A 19,086-nucleotide genomic window follows, 5' to 3' on the forward strand; every position below is an offset into this window, starting at 1 on the left:
TCCAGTGGTAGCATGAGACGGAGTCTACAACCCACACAAGTGGCTCAGTTAGTGCAGCTCATCCAGGATGGCACATCAATGCGAGCTGTGGCAAGAAGGTTTGCTGTGTCTGTCAGCGTAGTGTCCAGAGCATGGAGGCGCTACCAGGAGACAGGCCAGTACATCAGGAGACGTGGAGGAGGCCGTAGGAGGACAACAACCCAGCAGCAGGACCGCTACCTCCGCCTTTGTGCAAGGAGGAACAGGAGGAGCACTGCCAGAGCCCTGCAAAATGACCTCCAGCAAGCCACAAATGTGCATGTGTCTACTCAAACGATCAGAAAAATACTCCATGAGGGTGGTATGAGGGCCCGACGTCCACAGGTGGGGGTTGTGCTTACAGCCCAACACCGTGCAGGACGTTTGGCATTTGCCAGAGAACACCAAGATTGGCAAATTCGCCACTGGCGCCCTGTGCTCTTCACAGATGAAAGCAGGTTCTCACTGAGCACATGTGACAGACGTGACAGAGTCTGGAGACGCCAAGTAGAACGTTCTGCTGCCTGCAAGATCCTCCAGCATGACCGGTTTGGCAGTGGGTCAGTAATGGTGTGGGTGGCATTTCTTTGGGGGGCCGCACAGCCCTCCATGTGCTCGCCAGAGGTAGCCTGACTGCCATTAGGTACCGAGATGAGATCCTCTGACCTCTTGTGAGACCATATGCTGGTGCGATTGGCCCTGGGTTCCTCCTAATGCAAGACAATGCTAGACCTCATGTGGCTGGAGTGTGTCAGCAGTTCCTGCAAAACAAAGGCATTGATGCTATGGTCTGGCCTGCCCGTTCCCCAGACCTGAATCCAATTGAGCACATCTGGGACATCATGTCTCGCTCCATCCACCAACGCCACGTTGCACCATAGACTGTCCAGGAGTTGGCGGATGCTTTAGTACAGGTCTGGGAGGAGATCCCTCAGGAGACCATCCGCCACCTCATCAGGAGCATGCCCAGGCGTTGTAGGGAGGTCATACAGGCACGTGGAGGCCACACACACTACTGAGCCTCATTTTGACTTGTTTTAAGGACATTACATCAAAGTTGGATCAGCCTGTAGTGTGTTTTCCACTTTACTTTTGAGGGTGACTCCAAATCCAGACCTCAATGGGTTAATAAATTTGATTTCCATTGATCATTTTTGTGTGATTTTGTTGTCCGCACATTCAACTATGTAAAGAACAAAGTATTTAATAAGAATATTTCATTCATTCAGATCTAGGATGTGTTATGTTAGTGTTCCCTTTTTTTGAGCAGTGTGTGTGTGTATGTATGTATGTATGTATGTATGTATGTATGTATGTATGTGTGTGTATATATATATATATATATATATATATATATGTAATATGTATGTATGTGTATATATATATATATGTATGTATATATGTATATGTATATATATATATATGTATATATATATATATATATATATAATATTATATATATATATATATATAATATTATATATATATATATATATATATATATATATATATAATATTATATATATATATATATATATATATATATATATATATATATATATATATATATATATATATATAAAGTATGGGTAGATAGGGGTGATGGCGACCAGCTGGTGTTTTTATATACCACAATACTTAGCGGACTAGTATCATAAATAGAGGACTGGATTAAGGAAAAAACTCCTTTTTATGTAAAAGAGAAATAACAATTTATTTTATCAATAAAAAATATATATATATATTTTACACTTGCTTTTCTAAAAGATACATATAAAACCGATTCCTCTACAGATATAAAAAATGTATTAAAACGGATTATATAGTAAAAAGCAATTGTATAGAATATTTTAAGACCTAAAATGGAAAGAGATAAAAATGTTTTTTTTTAAAAATTTTGTAGTTAGTAAAAAGCAGCTTAACTTAGGGTGGAAGGTCATACAGGAGATCCCAACGCGTTTCGTCTATCTGACTTCATCAAGGGGTAGTGACTGAATGATCCCAGTGGGCTTAAATACCCACTGATGAGGAGCTACTGGTTATGACATCACTTCCTGTCTGTTATTGATGAGAAGATGTATTTTACATACAATTTATATTAAAACATAAAAAACAATGATGGAGCAGTATAATGAATGACATGGAGAGGCTTCCCATGTTTTTAGTGCAAAAACGAGTATTATAACTTTGTTTTAACAGTTTAAATGAGTAGTTTGTGTTAAAAGGCGCACTTCCGCCACACTTCCGGTTTCGGCGGGACTCCAGTGCGCATGCGCAGATGCCCCACTTCCGGTTTCGCGTCTCCGGAGTGCGCATGTGCAGACGCCGCACTTCCGGTTTTCGCGTCTCATTCACTGTGGGTGTTCGGGACTTCATGCCCCACTTCCGTTCTGACAGTTCAGACGTTTCTAGTCCCCACTTCCGGTTTGTAAGTCCGGAGTCACATGATGCTTGATCTTCTTGTGAGGGTGTTTGGGAGAGTTCTATGTTTGAGCGGTGGCCATTTTATTGAAGTCCCTATACGCGGACAAGTATTCTCCATACATATTTCCCATTGACATGAAATAAACGGAAATAAACATTCGTTAGTATCAATGTACTTTAGGTATTGTCAATAAAGAATCATGATACATTTCTTGCGTGGATTGTGTCCACTGTCCACTCTTATATGTGAGGCATAGTATTAGATTAATAAATGGCATTTTTCTTATAAAAAATGGCAGAAGGAAAAACGGACTTTATAATCTAGTTAAAATGTCATATGTTATTTATAAGCAGATTATGGATATTTTTTATATCATATATACATAACAGGTGCAACTGTGAGGATATCTATATTTACTAGTGCATATATTTAAACATCATATATGTGCTTTTGATGACAATTAGTGATCTGTGCTTAATTATGTGCTCAATTGGTAGGAGAATCATACGTATTGCATAAGTAAACATGTTTAGACACTTTCGAGTTTTTAAACCATTTTTTACAGTACTTTATCTTCCCAGGGGGTCACCCTCTTGGTACTGTTAAAGCCCAACACTGCTTAGCTTCCAAGATCGGACGGGCTTGGGCGTGGAGCCAGTGTGGTATGACTGTATCTTATTGGTTATGATAAACACACTCATTTCTGTGTCAAAATGTTTTTATTTTCATGCTCACGTATACATTAGTTTAGTGTTGTAACAGTCGTGAAATAAAATATGAAGATATCAATGACCTTATAGGAAGGGGGCAATTTCATAGCCCTCATTAAATCCTGCCGGGTGCATCGTGTTGAGCTGGTAAATCCAAAACATTTCTCTTTGGGACAGTTTATTCGCCAAGTCTCCGCCTCTTTCTCCAATTTGTACATGTTCTATTGCTTTAAACGATAGGTCTTCTGGGTTTGATTTATGTTCCAAAAGGAAATGTCTGTAGATGAGGTGGGTATCGAGCTTGTTTTTGATGCTCCTGATGTGTTCCTGAATTCTTATTTTGAGTATGCGCTTCGTTTTCCCCACATACTTCTTCTTGCATGTGCACTCCAATAAATAGATGACTGAGCTGCTGTTGCAATTGAGAAATTCCTTAATCTTGAATTCTTTAGCATTTCCGGAGTCAGAGAAAGTTTTCCTGTTTGGGTTTAAGAATTTGCAGATGTTGCATCGTCCGCATTTGAAAGATCCCGTGCACTTCATAAATGTTTGGGAGGTTTTTTCTTTGTTGGTGTTGCATAACATACTTGGTGCAAGGTGGTCTTTGAGACTTTTGAAGAAGTCATACGGGGTAAAGAAAAAAAGTTTCTTCGTGACAAAGAGGACTATGACAATGGTAAAACAAAGAATTGGAGCAGATTTACCGCTACGAATACACATAATCGTGGGAACCAAGTGTGGAAAACGGTACCACACAGAGGCAGATCTAACACCAGAAAGGATTCTCACCATACACAAAAGATCAAGACACAAAATAAATATTCTACTCTACGAAGATTAGGATCAACAGACGAAAAAGTTTTTTTATCACCACGCCTAGGAGCACGCCCAAAAAATACGTTGAGAGGCACATTACAAGAAGAATCAACACATGCATCCCCTTTAAAAAGGCCCCATGCAGAAGAAGAGGAAAACGGGGCGGCAGGAGGGAAAGAATACAACACCAAAAGGAGGAATGTACAGCACTAGTCCCTGAGGAGCAGGGCATCTTCAACATTTCGAAACATGCACTAACAAATTATGAAACTTCATTATTAAGTAAAGGTTTATCATTCGCACCCACAGAAAAATTGAATAAATTTGAGACATTTATAGACCTAAACAAATTTATCCGTAAGCTTACACTCAAAAGACATTTTGCACGTAAGGACAATGCCATCATCACGAACTATGAGGAAGCATCAAGGTCTGGGTTGAAACGCAAATCGAAATACTATCCGATCGAATCTAAAGGCAACCATATCAGTATATTTTATGATTTGGTGAAAAAAGATTTATGCGACACCAATCTTGCACCAGTGGCCACAAAAAATCTCACTAATAGAGAAAAAGAGGCACTCAAGAAACTACAGAAAAATTCGGAAATAGTGATAAAACCGGCTGATAAAGGGGGAGGACTAGTTATTCTGGATCGAGACAACTATGTGAAAGAAGCTCATCGTCTATTAGGAGATACCACATCCTATGAACTACTACAGAATGATCCCAAGGATGCCTATATAGAAGAGTTGAGATCACTCCTCACACAAGGACTCCGGAATGGAAGTATCACAAAGGAAGAATTCCAATTCCTAATGCAATCTAGTCCTATTACCCCCATTTTCTACTATTTACCGAAGATTCATAAAAACCTCTTGAATCCCCCAGGGAGACCTATTGTCGCTGGTATTGACTCCCTAACATCGAAACTATCTGAATATGTGGATGTCTTCTTAAACCCATATGTCAAGGAATTACCTTCTTACCTTAAAGACACCACTATGGTATTGAACCTGATGAAATCAGTTGAATGGAAGGACACCTTTTTATGGATTACTTTAGATGTCCGGTCCCTGTATACGTGCATCGAGCATTCTAAAGGTATTAAGGCTTGCAAGGAGTTTTTAGACAAAGACCCCACCCTCACAATTACACAAAGATCTTTTATCTGTGATGTGATGAATTTTATCTTAAGCCGAAATTATTTTAAATTCTTAGAGAGCTTTTATCTTCAACGCTGTGGGACCGCGATGGGTACGATATTTGCACCGAGTTTCGCAAACCTATTTATGGGACAATGGGAGGAACTTCATGTGTACAATACTCGATTTTACAAAAATAATGTGATTTTATACAAACGCTATATTGATGACATTTTAATAATATGGGATGGCAGTCTGGAACTTTTTATGGAATTTTTTAATCTTTTAAAAACCAATGATATGAATCTTACCTTTACGTACAATACAAGTAAAACCTCTATAGAGTACTTGGACCTTGTACTAATAGGCGAAGGCTCATCAGTGGTAACCAGGAACTTCATCAAAGGGGTAGACAAAAATAGCTACCTACATTATCAAAGCAGCCACGCAAAAACATGGAAGGATAACATCCCTTATTCTCAGTTCCATAGAATAAAACGGAACTGTAGCAGGAAAGAGGACTGCAATGAACAGGTAGCCATCTACAGAAAACGCTTTGAGGATAAGTCATACCCGAAATCAATACTGGACAAAGCTACTGTAAGAACAAACACCCTAAAAAGAGAAGACCTTCTAGAATACAAAAAGAAGGAAGCCCCGAAGGAGTCAACTGCATTCATTACCACATTTAACCAACATGAGAATCATATTAAAACATCCCTCAGGGAACATTGGAAAATCCTGCTCATGGATCCTGTACTAAAGGAAATCCTGCCGGAAAAACCACAGATAGTATTCCGCAAATCCAAAAGTCTCAAAGACCACCTTGCACCAAGTATGTTATGCAACACCAACAAAGAAAAAACCTCCCAAACATTTATGAAGTGCACGGGATCTTTCAAATGCGGACGATGCAACATCTGCAAATTCTTAAACCCAAACAGGAAAACTTTCTCTGACTCCGGAAATGCTAAAGAATTCAAGATTAAGGAATTTCTCAATTGCAACAGCAGCTCAGTCATCTATTTATTGGAGTGCACATGCAAGAAGAAGTATGTGGGGAAAACGAAGCGCATACTCAAAATAAGAATTCAGGAACACATCAGGAGCATCAAAAACAAGCTCGATACCCACCTCATCTACAGACATTTCCTTTTGGAACATAAATCAAACCCAGAAGACCTATCGTTTAAAGCAATAGAACATGTACAAATTGGAGAAAGAGGCGGAGACTTGGCGAATAAACTGTCCCAAAGAGAAATGTTTTGGATTTACCAGCTCAACACGATGCACCCGGCAGGATTTAATGAGGGCTATGAAATTGCCCCCTTCCTATAAGGTCATTGATATCTTCATATTTTATTTCACGACTGTTACAACACTAAACTAATGTATACGTGAGCATGAAAATAAAAACATTTTGACACAGAAATGAGTGTGTTTATCATAACCAATAAGATACAGTCATACCACACTGGCTCCACGCCCAAGCCCGTCCGATCTTGGAAGCTAAGCAGTGTTGGGCTTTAACAGTACCAAGAGGGTGACCCCCTGGGAAGATAAAGTACTGTAAAAAATGGTTTAAAAACTCGAAAGTGTCTAAACATGTTTACTTATGCAATACGTATGATTCTCCTACCAATTGAGCACATAATTAAGCACAGATCACTAATTGTCATCAAAAGCACATATATGATGTTTAAATATATGCACTAGTAAATATAGATATCCTCACAGTTGCACCTGTTATGTATATATGATATAAAAAATATCCATAATCTGCTTATAAATAACATATGACATTTTAACTAGATTATAAAGTCCGTTTTTCCTTCTGCCATTTTTTATAAGAAAAATGCCATTTATTAATCTAATACTATGCCTCACATATAAGAGTGGACAGTGGACACAATCCACGCAAGAAATGTATCATGATTCTTTATTGACAATACCTAAAGTACATTGATACTAACGAATGTTTATTTCCGTTTATTTCATGTCAATGGGAAATATGTATGGAGAATACTTGTCCGCGTATAGGGACTTCAATAAAATGGCCACCGCTCAAACATAGAACTCTCCCAAACACCCTCACAAGAAGATCAAGCATCATGTGACTCCGGACTTACAAACCGGAAGTGGGGACTAGAAACGTCTGAACTGTCAGAACGGAAGTGGGGCATGAAGTCCCGAACACCCACAGTGAATGAGACGCGAAAACCGGAAGTGCGGCGTCTGCACATGCGCACTCCGGAGACGCGAAACCGGAAGTGGGGCATCTGCGCATGCGCACTGGAGTCCCGCCGAAACCGGAAGTGTGGCGGAAGTGCGCCTTTTAACACAAACTACTCATTTAAACGGTTAAAACAAAGTTATAATACTCGTTTTTGCACTAAAAACATGGGAAGCCTCTCCATGTCATTCATTATACTGCTCCATCATTGTTTTTTATGTTTTAATATAAATTGTATGTAAAATACATCTTCTCATCAATAACAGACAGGAAGTGATGTCATAACCAGTAGCTCCTTATCAGTGGGTATTTAAGCCCACTGGGATCATTCAGTCACTACCCCTTGATGAAGTCAGATAGACGAAACGCGTTGGGATCTCCTGTATGACCTTCCACCCTAAGTTAAGCTGCTTTTTACTAACTACAAAATTTAAAAAAAAAAACATTTTTATCTCTTTCCATTTTATGTCTTAAAATATTCTATACAATTGCTTTTTACTATATAATCCGTTTTAATACATTTTTTATATCTGTAGAGGAATCGGTTTTATATGTATCTTTTAGAAAAGCAAGTGTAAAATATATATATATATTTTTTATTGATAAAATAAATTGTTATTTCTCTTTTACATAAAAAGGAGTTTTTTCCTTAATCCAGTCCTCTATTTATGATACTAGTCCGCTAAGTATTGTGGTATATAAAAACACCAGCTGGTCGCCATCACCCCTATCTACCCATACTTATCTAATCTTATACAGCATCTCACCAATGCTGTAAAACTGTTTAGGGGACGGCTGACACCCTATTACTCATAAGGGAGTGTTTTTTACATATAAGTATATTTAATTTCAGGTGTTGTTTTCCCCCACATGTGGCGCTTTACTCATATTGTTTACATATATATATATATATATATATATATATATATATAATATTATGAAAGCCCTCACTCACTGATTCATCACTAGTTCTTTTACTTCCCGCTATGTTAGGTTGAAATGCAACATAGGTATTTTTCAGGTGGGAAATAGGAAAACTATGTAATTAGAATTTTTATAAACCTCCCTTAAGGGGATGAAAACGGGGCTGACATAATGACATCATTACCGATGCGTGGATTGCGGTGCGTGAACGATAACGGGCAAACGTCAAAATCTGGATTGCACCTCAAGTGTGTACAATTTAATAAACCACAAAAATGGTCCTGTCACTTTTCAGTGCATCTGCTACGGGTGCTCCTCGGTTACCCCAAGAACCATGGATTAATATTTACTTACATGAAGACTTCTCAAATTTACATCAGTACTGGGCATGCCACTGGCATTAAACATTTTGGGCATGATGTAATGAAATCCGAGTGCAATGGTCATGCGGGATGCCGGCCAAACTCTGATTTTTTTTTTTTTTTTTAAAGGACCAGTCATGTACAAGGCATGGTTTATAAAGCCTTGTACAAGATTGTCCTTTAAAAAAAATGTCAGAGTTTGGTTGGCATCCCGCATGGCTGCCAAACTCTGACTTCATTATATTCCGCCATTGAATAATAACAAAAGATGTTATGGTGCTGTGCCTGTAGTCTAAGCATAATAAAAAAGTGTTTTAAAATAAAAAAAATGGTTTAAACCTGTATCCCTGCTTTCTATTAACCACTTGCCTGGCATGGTCGCATCAGGTGCGACCATGCCTGCAAGTGCTCTTTCTGACCTGGTCGCACAGGATGCGACCAGTCGGATAGACAGTGTTAGCAGCGGCAGGGAAGATAAACTTCTCTCCGCTGCCTCCCTGCACTCTCCCCGTGTGTCTGCCATGCTGCCGATCACTGCTGATCGGTCAGCACGGCAGGATCCCCCCCCTCCAGCGGCTGCAGACAATGGCAGCCACTGGAGAGAGGAAATGAACCCTCCAAAGCCACCCCCAGACCTCCCCTGCATACCTGCAGGCTATCCCGGCTTTCAAAATGAAAGCCGCGATAGTCGCGATGTAACCGATGTTCCGATGGTTGTGATGTTCCCAAACGATGTTTCGATGTTTGGGGGGAGAACATTTTTTTTCTCATACGTCCTAGAGGATGCTGGGGTCACTTCAAGAACCATGGGGTATAGACGGGATCCGCAGGAGACATGGGCACTTTAAGACTTTTTCGAAGGGGTGTGAACTGGCTACTCCCTCTATGCCCCTCCTCCAGACTCCAGTTTTAGAATTGTGCCCAGGCAGACTGGATGCACTCTAAGGAGCTCTACTGAGTTTCTCTGAAAAAGACTTATGTTATGTTTTTTATTTTCAGGGAGACTGCTGGCAACAGACACCCTGCTTCGTGGGACTTAGGGGAGAGAAGTCAGACCTGCTTCCAGTGAGTTAAAGGCTCTGCTTCTTGGCTACAGGACACCATTAGCTCCTGAGGGTTTGGAACACTAGGTACGCCTAGGAGTTCATTCCCAGAGCCCGCCGTCACCCCCCTTGCAGAGCCAGAAGTCAGAAGACAGGTGAGTAGAAGAAGAACAGAAGACTTCATTGACGGCTTCTGAGGCACCGCACAGCGATCGCGCTGCGCGCCATGCTCCCACACACAGCGGCACTACAGGGTGCAGGGCGCGGGGGGGCGGCTCCCTGGGCAGCATATATAAACATCATATGAGACTGGCAAAGTGGTATAAGTGCCTAGTCCCTAAATCCTAACCCCCGCCAGTATAAATATGTTAAAAAATAGCGGGCTGAAGCGCGCCATTAAGGGGGTGGGGCATAGCCCTCACAGCTCTACTGAGCGCCATTTTCTCTCCACGGAGCTGCAGAGATGCTGGTCCTTCCTCAACACTGCTGTACAAGTAACAGGGTGCAAAACGGGGGGGGGGGGGGGGGCACAGTTAATTTGGTGCTAAATAAGTAAATTATATAAGCGCTACAGGTCTGAGGCAATATATGAGTTTCAGAACCGGGATAAGCGCTGTGTTGTGAGCTGGCAAACTCCCTTTGTGTTTCTCTGACAGGCTTTACTGTGGGTCTGTCCCCTATATGCCCAGTGTGTCTGTACGTGTCGGTACACGTGTGTCGGCATGTCTGAGTCTGAGTGCACTTCCCAGGAGGAGACTGTATTAGGGACAGTAACGGCTGTGGGAGTGACCCTGTCGGCACCGCCGACTCCTAATTGGGTAAATGTGTTGAATGCTTTGAATGCTAATGTGGCTCTTATTAGTAAGAGATTAGATAAATCTGAGTCTCAAAACCAGGCATGGAAGAAATCTGTGGAGGTTGTGTTATCACAAGTCCAGACCCCCTCGGGGTCACATAAGCGTTCGTTTGCTCAGTTGGCAGAAACAGATACCGACACGGACACTGACTTCAGTGTCGACTATAGCGATACCAGATTAGACCCAAAATTGGCAAAGAGCATTCAGTACATGATTGTGGCGATAAGACGTATTTCATATCACTGAGGACCCTACTGTTCCTGATAAAAGGGTCTGTATGTAATAAGGGAAAGAAACCTGAGGTAACGTTTCCTCCCTCTCATGAACTGAATACTCTTTTTGAAAAGCTGTGGGAAAATCCTGACAAAAAGTTTCAGATTCCCAAAAGAATTACGGTGGCGTATCCCTTTCCCTCTGGGGATAGAGAAAAGTGGGAGTCACCCCCCATTGTGGACAAGGCTCTATCACGGTTGTCTAAAAAGGTTGCTCTACCGTCTCCTGACACGGCAGCCCTTAAGGATCCTGCGGATCGTAGACAGGAAAATACGTTAAAATCCATTTACGTCACCACAGGTGCAGTACTCAGACCAACCATTGCATCTGCGTGGGTGAGTAGTGCTCTCGAGAAGTGGGCAGATAACTTGTCATCTGATATAGATACCCTGGATAGGGATAGCATCCTTTTAACGCTGGGTTATATCAGGGACGCTGCAGCCTACCTAAAGGAAGCGGCGAGAGATATTGGCCTGTTGGGATCAAAGGCCAATGCCATGGCTGTTTCAGCTAGGAGGCATTGTGGATTCATCAATGGAATGCTGATGCTGACTCTAAAAAAGCTATGGAGTCTCTACCGTATAAAGGTGGTGTATTGTTTGGTGATGGCCTTGCTTATTTGGTATCTACGGCTACCGCGGGTAAGTCGTCTTTTCTGCCTTATGTTCCTCCACAACAAAAGAAAGCTCACCACTATCAGATGCAGTCCTTTCGGCCAAATAAATACAAAAAAGGCAGAGGTTATTCCTTCCTTGCTAATAGAGGAAGAGGAAAAGGTAAAAGATCTCCGGCCGTGGCAGGTTCCCAGGAGCAGAAGTCCTCCCCGGCTTCTGCCAAATCCACCGCATGACGCTGGGACTCCTCTGCGGGAGTCCGCACCGGTGGGGGCACTGCTCAAACTCTTCTGTCAGTTCTGGGTTCGTTCGGACCTGGACCCATGGGTATTAGAAATAGTGTCCCAGGGGTACAAACTAGAGTTTCAAGAAGTTCCCCCTCATTGATTTTTCAAATCGGCCTTATCAGCTTCTCTTCCGGACAAGGAGGTAGTATGCGATGCAATACTAAAGTTGTGTCAAAATCAAGTACTTATCAGGGTTCCCCCGTCACAACAGGGAGAAGGCTTTTATTCGAGTCTGTTTGTGGTCCCGAAGCCGGACGGCTCGGTCAGACCAATTCTGAACCTAAAATCCCTCAATTTCTACCTAAGAAAATTCAAATTCAAGATGGAATCTCTCCGAGCAGTGATCTCCAGTTATGGTGTCAGTCGACATAAAAGATGCCTACTTACACGTCCTCATATATCCTCCGCATCAGGCTTACCTGAGGTTTGCCATTCAGGATTGTCATTACCAATTTCAGACATTGCCGTTTGGTCTGTCCACGGCTCCGAGGATTTTCACCAAGGTAATGGCGGAAATGATGGTTCTCCTGCGCAAGCAAGGAGTCACAATTATCCCGTACTTGGACGATCTCCTGATAAAGGCGAGATCCAAGGACAAACTGGTGCAGGACATTACGCTCTCCCTGACAGTTCTGCAACAACATGGTTGGCTCCTAAACTTGCCAAAGTCACAGTTAATTCCGACGAAACGGCTGTCGTTTTTGGGAATGATTCTGGACACAGAATTACAGAGAGTCTTTCTTCCATTGGAAAAGGCTCTAGAAATTCAGAGTCTGGTCAAACAAATTCTGAAACCAGCGAGAGTGTCAATCCTTCAACGCACTCGATTGCTGGGGAAGATGGTGGCGGCCTACGAGGCTATTCAATTTGGCAGATTCCATGCCAGAGTGTTTCAGTGGGACCTGTTGGACAAGTGGTCCGGATCCCATCTGCACATGCACCGGAAAATAATCCTGTCCTCCAAGACCAGAATCTCACTCATGTGGTGGCTGCACAGTTCTCACCTCCTAGAGGGACGCAGATTCGGGATTCAGGACTGGATCCTGGTGACCACGGATGCGAGTCTCTGTGGCTGGGGAGCAGTCACACAGGGGGAAACCTTCCAGGGAATATGGTCAAGCCAGGAAATTTGTCTACACAAACATTCTGGAGTTGAGGGCCATTTACAACGGCCGCCTTCAAGCGAAACATCTTCTTCGCAATCCGCCCATCCTGATCCAGTCGGACAATATAACAGCAGTAGCGCACATAAACCGCCAGGGCGGAACAAAGAGCAGAGCGGCAATGGCAGAGGCCACAAAAGTTCTCCGCTGGGCGGAAAGACATGCAAGCGCTCTGTCAGCGATCTTCATTTCAGGAGTGGACAACTGGGAAGCAGACTTCCTCAGCAGACACGATCTCCATCCAGGAGAGTGGGGTCTTCATCAAGAGGTCTTTGCAGAAGTGACAAGTCGTTGGGGAATTCCTCAAATAGACATGATGGCGTCTCGCCTCAACAAGAAACTTCAGAGAGATTGTTTCAGATCGAGGGACCCTCAAGCAATAGCAGTGGACGCCCTAGTGACACCATGGGTGTTTCAGTCGGTGTATGTGTTCCCTCCGCTTCCACTCGTTCCAAAGGTGCTACGGATCATAAGAACAAAGGTTCAGGCGATCCTCATTGTTCCGGACTGGCCAAGGAGAGCTTGGTATCCAGATCTTCAGGAATTACTCATAGGAGATCCCTGGCCTCTTCCTCTACGAGAGGATCTGTTACAGCAGGGGCCGTGCGTATATAAAGACTTACCGCGGCTACGTTTGACGGCTTGGCGGTTGAACGCCGGATCCTAGCCCGAAAGGGTATTCCCAGTGAAGTCATTCTCACACTTCTTCAGGCTAGAAAGGGAGTGACGGCGAAACATTACCACTGTATTTGGAGAAAATGTGTCTTGGTATGAATCCAAAAGGCTACTACAGAAGAGTTTCAGTTGGGACGTTTTCTCCATTTTCTACAAGCCGGTGTGGATGCGGGCCTAAAGTTGGGCTCAATTAAAGTTCATATTTCAGCTTTATCGGTTTTCTTCCAAAAACAATTGGCCCCCCTTCCAAAAGTTCAGACCTTCGTGAAAGGCGTGTTGCACATCCAACCTCCCTTTGTGCCCCCTGTGGCACCATGGGATCTTAACGTGGTGTTGCAATTCCTTCAATCTCATTGGTTTGAACCTTTACAGAAGGTAGAGTTGAAGTTCCTTACTTGGAAAGTGGTCATGCTGTTGGCCTTGGCATCCGCAATGTGAGTGTCTGAATTGGCAGCCTTATCTCACAAGAGCCCTTATTTAATCTTCCATGAAGATAGAGCAGAGTTGAGGACTCGTCAGCAGTTTCGGCCGAAAGTGGTTTCGTCGTTCCACTTGAACCAACCTATTGTGGTGCCAGTGGCCACTGACTCCTTGCTGGAATCGAAGTTTCTCGATGTAGTAAGAGCTTTGAAAATTTATGTCGCCAGAGCGGTTCAGTTTAGGAAAACCGAGGCTCTGTTTGTCCTGTATGCTCACAATAAAATTGGGGCTCCTGCTTCCAAGCAGACTGTTGCACGCTGGATCTGTCATACGATTCAGCAGGCTCACTCTACGGCTGGATTGCCGTTACCGAACTCGGTGAAGGCCCATTCTACCAGAAAGGTGGGCTCGTCCTGGGCGGCTGCCCGGGGGGTTTCGGCATTACAACTTTGCCGAGTAGCTACTTGGTCGGGTTCGAACACCTTTACGAAGTTCTACAAGTTTGATACCCTGGCTAATGAGGACCTCATGTTTGGTCAATCGGTGCTGCAGAGTCATCCGCACTCTCCCGCCCGTTCTAGAGCTTTGGTATAAACCCCATGGTTCTTGAAGTGACCCCAGCATCCTCTAGGACATATGAGAAAATAGGATTTTAATACCTACCGGTAAATCCTTTACTCTTAGTCCGTAGAGGATGCTGGGTGCCCGTCCCAGTGCGTACTGTATCTGCAGTTATCAGTTGTGGTTGAACACATGTTGTGTTACGTTTATAGTCAGCCTGTTGCTGATGTTGTTCATGCCATTGACTTGCGTTGTGTTAAATGCCATGTTGTACGGCATGCTTCGAGGTGTGAGCTGGTATGTATCTCACCTTAGTTTAAAAATAAATCCTTTTCCTCGAAATGTCCGTCAGCCTGGGCACAGTTCCTATAACTGGAGTCTGGAGGAGGGTTATAGAGGGAGAGCCAGTTCAAACCCCTTTGAAAGTCTTAAAGTGCCCATGTCTCCTGCGGATCCCGTCTATACCCCATGGTTCTTGAAGTGACCCCAGCATCCTCTACGGACTAAGAGAAAAGGATTTACCGGTAGGTATTTAAATCCTATTTTTTTTTTTTTTTTAACTAAAATCATTTGGGATAAGGTTAAAGTCAGGTTTTTTTATGAGTGAATTAAGTGAAGAACATGACAATTTCGGAGCGGTTTTCGTCGAAACAAATCGTCAGTTAAGTGGTTAATCTGGTGACAGCAATTGTGGAGGGGCGCTGGTGGGGGGTGGGGTGGGGGGGGTTTAGCTCTTAAAACCAGTAACTTTCTATATAGTAAAATCAAGGCAGCATGAAGTTACATAAGTGCCATATTATGGATGGGATTGGTTAGAAGATCTACTGGGATACTCCCAGCCCTGCTATTTGTTCCAGTGGGGTTAGCTGTCACTGCTGTTTCCATGTCTGGGGACCCCTGCTGCCTTGTAACTCTGGTAACAAGTGTCCATTTCTAACATTACCCAATGCTAGAAGGAAGTCTGATTAATGATAATGCTGAAAGACAGTCATTGTTGCCTAAAGCTGACTCTGAATAATAATTGCTTTAGTATTGGTGGTAATAATAATTCTGTCTTGCTTTAGGAGCAGAATTTTTTCCCATCAGCAGCTACAGTTACCTGTACATGGCGCGGTGTGCTGAGCATTCCGTGATAGATCGCTCGGCACACCTCTCCCCCTGTGTACCCCATTTACGCCAATGTTTCTGGTACATTTTGTCTTCTAAGGAGACTTACCAGGGGTAAATTTCCTAAAAAATGTTGCAGCCAATTGCAATCTGATGAAAACCGCTGTCAGGTTGCTATCCAGAAATACAGTATTTACTACCCATCAGATTTTAACATTAATAGAAGCCCCGTTTCTGATAGCATCTGCTGTCAGACTGTGGAGGATTTAAAGTGCTGCACAGATCACTATGATCTGTTCAGTGTTTTGTTTTATTGCTAAGTTTAAAAATGGTAAAAGGTTAAATAAATAATCAAAATAAAAAACAACAAACAAACCTGTGTGCCCTGCGAAGCCCTTCCTGACCAAATCAGTAACCAGCCCCGGAACTCTGAGCACAGGCAAATGTGCAGAAAAACAAACATTGTGGGGTCACTCTATTTTCTAGTAACCAGCACTAGGCTCAACCAGAAGGGGCAGATTACACTATAGCAGGGACACACACGCAGGTAAATTTACTAAGGTGGGAGTTTTTTTTAGAACTGGTGATGTTGCCCATGGCGACCAATAAGATTCTAGCTATTATCTTCTAGAAGCAGTTAGATAAATGTTAAGTAGAAGCAGATTAGTTGCTATGAGCAACATCACCAGTTCTAAAAAAAGTCCCACCTTAGTAAATTTACCCCAGAGTGCTGGGTTCTCCTGCCATAATTGCAACCAGTCCCAAATCTAGTCAGCCAAGGATGAAATCAATATGGAAGTTGAGAAAACCCAAAGATGAACTCCCCCCCCTCCCCTGTTTTTCAGGCCAGGGCAGAGTGCAATATCCCTTAGGGTAATGATCCCAGCTGTGATATTGAATTTTATTTAATCGAATTTATACCCTTTATTACACGCCACTGAATAACCTCATTAGATAGGCTTTATTCCTAATTGTATAAATGTTTTAAGTGTTTGTTTATTTTTCCTTCTTTCCAGTAATGGTGCACCAAGGCCTTGAAACTGTCTTTATATTTTTGCTGGATTGAGTTATTCGTTTTGAGCACAATAATTTACATGCATCTTACATAGACACACAAAAATATAGAAGTGGAAACTCATTAGCAGGCATATAGTATTTTTAATGAGTGCAGGGTTCACAGTTTACTTACCTAGCAGGGACCTGTAGTCAGGGGAGGTAGTACTCCAGAGTTTTGACTATAACAATTAATAGAGTAATGCAAACAAGATATTAATAACTTAAATATATCTTCTTTGTAATATTCTACTAATTGTCATAATTTCTGCAGGGGAGGAGGCAGGGAGTAGCCAGGCTAGAGATGGCCATCGGTGGGTTATCCATCGATGGTTACCATTGGTGGATAACCTCGATGGTGGGCAACCATCTGTAAGGGAACCATTGATGGTTTTGGCCATCGATGGTCCCCCATTACTTTAGTATTGAGGTGGACGCGGGCCAATAAGAGCCCGGGGGCATGGCTTCACAGGTGTCCGGGGACGGAGCTATGCGCCGTGTCCCTGGCACTCTAGAGAGAAAATAGAAAAAATATTTGATAGCGCTTTACCATCGATGGCAGGACACCATCTGGTTCTCCCCATCGAAGGTAATAGTAGTTACCATCGGTCATAGGCATCGATTATTTTGAATCATCAATGGTCGATGGCCATACCTAAGCCAGGTAGAGGCAGTGTGCAGCTCTGCCTTCTCTCCGTATGTCAGACTGTGGCGGGAGCTGGGGGTGGGGCCATGCTCCAGCCTATAATGCTGCATACAAAAGGGAGCCTGTAAGGCTTTGTCAGATCTGCCTCAGGAGGGGGCATGGCCTGTGTTCACACTTCCCTGCCTGGCTGCACAGTCACAGCAGCCTCTCTCCCCCCGTGCTCCCCCGCCCCCTTCCCATGCTGCCGATGGAAGAGCCAGCCCTGGGGACAGCCCAGCACCGTTGTCAGTGGGGAGGACCCAGGAACATTAGCAGCAGCAGCTGAGGATCCGCTGGAAGTCTGACACAGGAGGCAGCAGTATATGCTCCAGTACTTCTGCAGTGCATGGTGTAACCCAGCAGCCAGCTACCACCAGGCACTCTGCCCCTCCTTCCCTTCCTCCTCTCACTCCATACAGTGCCCCTCCTTTACCATGTGTTATCCTATTCCCCCACCCCCGTGCAATGTGTTATCCTATTCCCCCCCCCTGTGCCATGTGTTATCCTATTCCCCCCCCCCCCCCTGTGCCATGTGTTATCCTATTCCCCCCCCCCCCCCCGTGCCAAGTGTTATCCTATCGCCCCCGTGCCATGTGTTATCCTATTTCCCCTCCCCGTGCCATGTGTTATCCTATTCCCCCCCCCCCCCCGTGCCATGTGTTATCCTATTTCCCCCCCCTCCCCTGTGCCATGTGTTATCCTATTCCCCCCCTCCCCGTGCCAGGTGTTATCCTATTCCCCCCCCCCCCCCTGTGCCATGTGTGATCCTATTCCCCCCCTGTGCCATGTGTTATCCTATTCCCCCCCCCCCGTGCCATGTGTTATCCTATTTCCCCTCCCCGTGCCATGTGTTATCCTATTTCCCCTCCCCGTGCCATGTGTTATCCTATTCCCCCCCCCCGTGCCATGTGTTATCCTATTCCCCCCCCCCCCTCTGTGCCTCTATTCCCCCCCCGTGCCATGTGTTATCCTATTCCCACCCCCGTGCCATGTGTTATCCTATTCCCCCCCCCTGTGCCATGTGTTATCCTATTCCCCCCCTGTGCCATGTGTTATCCTATCCCCCCCTGTGCCATGTGTTATCCTATTCCCCCCCTGTGCCATGTGTTATCCTATTCCCCCCCTGTGCCATGTGTTATCCTATTCCCCCCCTGTGCCATGTGTTATCCTATTCCCCCCCCCCCCCCCGTGCCAGGTGTTATCCTATTTCCCCCCCTGTGACATGTGTTATCCTATTCCCCCTATCCCCCCCCCATGCCATGTGTTATCCTATTCCCGCCCCCCCCGTGCCATGTGTTATCCTATTCCACCCCCCGTGCCATGTGTTATCCTATTTCCTATTCCCACCCCCGTGCCATGTGTTATCCTATTTCCCCTCCCCGTGCCATGTGTTATCCAATCCCCCCCCCCCCCCGTGCCATGTGTTATCCTATTCCCCCCCCCCCTGTGCCATGTGTTATCCTATTCCCCCCCCCCTGTGCCATGTGTTATCCTATTCCCCCCCTGTGCCATGTGTTATCCTATTCCCCCCCCCCCCCGTGCCAGGTGTTATCCTATTCCCCCCCCCGTGCCATGTGTTATCCTATTCCCCCCCTGTGCCATGTGTTATCCTATCCCCCCCCCCCGTGCCAGGTGTTATCCTATCCCACCCCCCCCCCCCGTGCCATGTGTTATCCTATTCCCCCCCCCCCCCCCGTGCCATGTGTTATCCTATT

At 44.2% G+C, this 19,086-nt stretch overlaps 1 protein-coding gene and 2 pseudogenes across 2 annotated transcripts in view; 2 read left to right on the top strand and 1 right to left on the bottom strand.

Annotated features, from left to right (window-relative positions):
- The window catches only part of TMEM192 (transmembrane protein 192), a 221,969-nt gene that overhangs the window by 72,348 nt on the left and 130,535 nt on the right, over nt 1-19,086 (top strand). The window lies entirely within an intron of this gene.
- LOC134940975 (5S ribosomal RNA) lies at nt 3,000-3,119 on the bottom strand (annotated as a pseudogene).
- On the top strand, nt 6,571-6,690 carry LOC134940986 (5S ribosomal RNA; annotated as a pseudogene).

The sequence above is a fragment of the Pseudophryne corroboree genome, chromosome 1 (assembly GCF_028390025.1).
Source record: "Pseudophryne corroboree isolate aPseCor3 chromosome 1, aPseCor3.hap2, whole genome shotgun sequence".
Lineage (NCBI taxonomy): Eukaryota > Metazoa > Chordata > Amphibia > Anura > Myobatrachidae > Pseudophryne > Pseudophryne corroboree.